Genomic DNA, 2,500 nt, shown 5'->3' on the forward strand with positions numbered 1-2,500 from the left:
CGAAGCTCAAGAAGGACACAATGTCCCCCCAATTTTCTGCTAAAGCACTCTGCTCTCCGCCCAGAAATCGTGGTCTACAAAACGGACAGAATTTTTATTATTCCTCCCTTTTTTATATTTCTTAAAGAGTGCAAACACCCACTGAAGTTCGAAATGCGAGAAGGTCACATTCGAGGGGAAACTAAAGACGGCTGTTGTGAGGGGAGGTTGTAAGAATCTTAAAGAAGAGGCAGTAAAACAGAAGTTCGTGTTCGCTTTTCGTTAGCTGTCGTGGGTGGGTATGTGAGGGAGGGGGAGGGGGGTTATGTGTGTGGGGAGGGGAAGGGGGGAAGGGAAGGGATGGGAGAGGGGGATGGGGAGGGTGTGTGTGTGAGGGAAGGGCAGGGGGGGGAGAGAGGGGGGAAAGACACACGTGTGAGGACTTCTTCATTCCTTCGAGTTTTATTTTTCCTCAAGGACGTGGTTCATTATCCTCAAACAAGAAGTCACGTGATTTAAAAAAAAAACAGATTGAGGGAGTGCGAGAAACAAGGATTCTCCTAATCGCCATTATGAGAACGCAAACTAACTACATCCCATAGCGCGTTCTTTCTAACCACCTCTTAACTAAAACCAAAAGAAATAACCAACATATATGACATTCCTCCTTATCTTGGCTTTATTTACTCATGTTTCTACCATATATAAGAGTTTAATGAATAATGACAGCCACCCACGTCCTCTTCAAACCGACGACACCATCCCTCGCCTCGTCTACATCTCCTCGCGTTTTCACCCACACACACTCGTCCGTTCTCTTCGCGCCGCCTTCTCAAAATAACCGAGATGATAACCTTCACTAGAAAAGTCCTGTCATATTGAAGCACATGCCTGAGATAGCCTCATCCCTCCCCCCCCTTTTTCTTTTGTGTATTTACACTGATGCTGTCTCTACTTTTCGTTTTTTTTTTTTTTTTTTTTTTTTTTTTGTCTTTTGTTTATCGTGCTTTTTTTTGTCTCTCTTGTTTATCGTCTGTGCCTTTCGCCTCTTGTTTATCGTCTGTGTCTTTCGTCTCTTTTTTATCGTCTGTGTCTTTCGTCTCTTGTTTATCGTCTGTGTCTTTCGCCTCTTGTTTATCGTCTGTGTCTTTCGCCTCTTGTTTATCGTCTGTGTCTTTCGTCTCTTTTTTATCGTCTGTGTCTTTCGTCTCTTGTTTATCGTCTGTGTCTTTCGTCTCTTGTTTATCGTCTGTGTCTTTCGCCTCTTGTTTATCGTCTGTGTCTTTCGTCTCTTGTTTATCGTCTGTGTCTCTCGACTCTTGTTTATCGTCTGTGTCTTTCGCCTCTTGTTTATCGTCTGTGTCTTTCGTCTCTTGTTTATCGTCTGTCTGTCTTTCGCCTCTTGTTTATCGTCTGTGTCTTTCGCCTCTTGTTTATCGTCTGTGTCTTTCGCCTCTTGTTTATCGTCTGTGTCTTTCGCCTCTTGTTTATCGTCTGTGTCTTTCGCCTCTTGTTTATCGTCTGTGCCTTTCGCCTCTTGTTTATCGTCTGTGTCTTTCGTTTTTTGTCCTTGTTTATCGTGTCTTTCGTCTCTTTTTTATCGTCTGTGTCCTCTGACTCTGCGTATCATCTGTGTCTTTCGTCTCTGTTGATCATATATGTCTTTCGCCCCTACTTATCGTCTGTCTTTCGCCTCCAATCACCCACCGTGTCTTTCGTCCCTACTCATCTATTTATTCTCGGCGTCTCTCGTCTCCACCTGTCGCCTCTGCCTCTTTCTCCTCCTCGCGAATCCTCCTCTTTCTCTCGAGTTCCTACGATCCTAACCGCGCTGTTCCTCCCACGAAGGACCGCATGCCTCCCCGTAATCCTTCGGGAAACAGACCCGGCCGCTCCTCGTTCGTTTTCCACGGCGCCCCGAGGATGATGTTACGTGCCTACGAGACCAGCCTCATGTTCGAGTCCCGCCCGCTGGCCCCTCCCACCGCTGATGCCCCCGACCTTCTATCCCAGATGCCCTCCGACCTCCCTCTTCAGATGCCCCCGACCTACCCCAGATGCCCACCTCCCTCCCTCCTGAGATGCTCCCCCCCCTCCCGACCTCCTATCCTCCCCCCTCCCCTTCTCCTCCTTTGCAGTACGACACTTTCTCCTGCTGAGGGCCATGTGAGGGCCGAGCAGCGAGGGAGTCCGAAGTCGCGAGGTCATATGTCAGGCGTCGGGCGAAGGAGATTAGACAAGCCCTGGTCGGTCTGTGTTGAGAGAGAGAAAGGGAGAGAGAGAGAGAGTGTGCGTGTACCCGGTCGTGTCCTCGCTTCGGTGCGCGGTTCGTCGCTTTTTCGAAAAGCTGGTCAGCGATGAGTCCCTCGTGGCAGTGACCTCAGAACCTTGTCCACCGACTCGCTAACTAAACCCTTTTCCCGACGTCGTGTGATTCGCTTACATTTCCCAACGTCGCAGCTTCACCAACACCCGCAAGTGTCTCTCGTACGCTATCTGTGCCTCGTCTTCCTGCTTACGC

The 2,500-nt window shown here is 48.9% G+C and overlaps 1 protein-coding gene across 2 annotated transcripts in view; it reads left to right on the forward strand.

Annotated features, from left to right (window-relative positions):
- Positions 1-2,167: 2,167 nt before the first annotated feature.
- LOC119580374 (lysyl oxidase homolog 3A-like) overlaps positions 2,168-2,500 on the forward strand; it is a 17,935-nt gene continuing 17,602 nt past the window's right edge. For both annotated transcript variants that reach the window (XM_037928493.1, XM_037928492.1), the window contains exon 1: positions 2,168-2,500. This exon is cut by the window's right edge and continues 776 nt beyond it. The gene's annotated coding sequence lies outside the window, so the exon portion shown is untranslated.

This window comes from Penaeus monodon, chromosome 13 (assembly GCF_015228065.2).
Source record: "Penaeus monodon isolate SGIC_2016 chromosome 13, NSTDA_Pmon_1, whole genome shotgun sequence".
Taxonomy (NCBI): Eukaryota; Metazoa; Arthropoda; class Malacostraca; order Decapoda; family Penaeidae; genus Penaeus; species Penaeus monodon.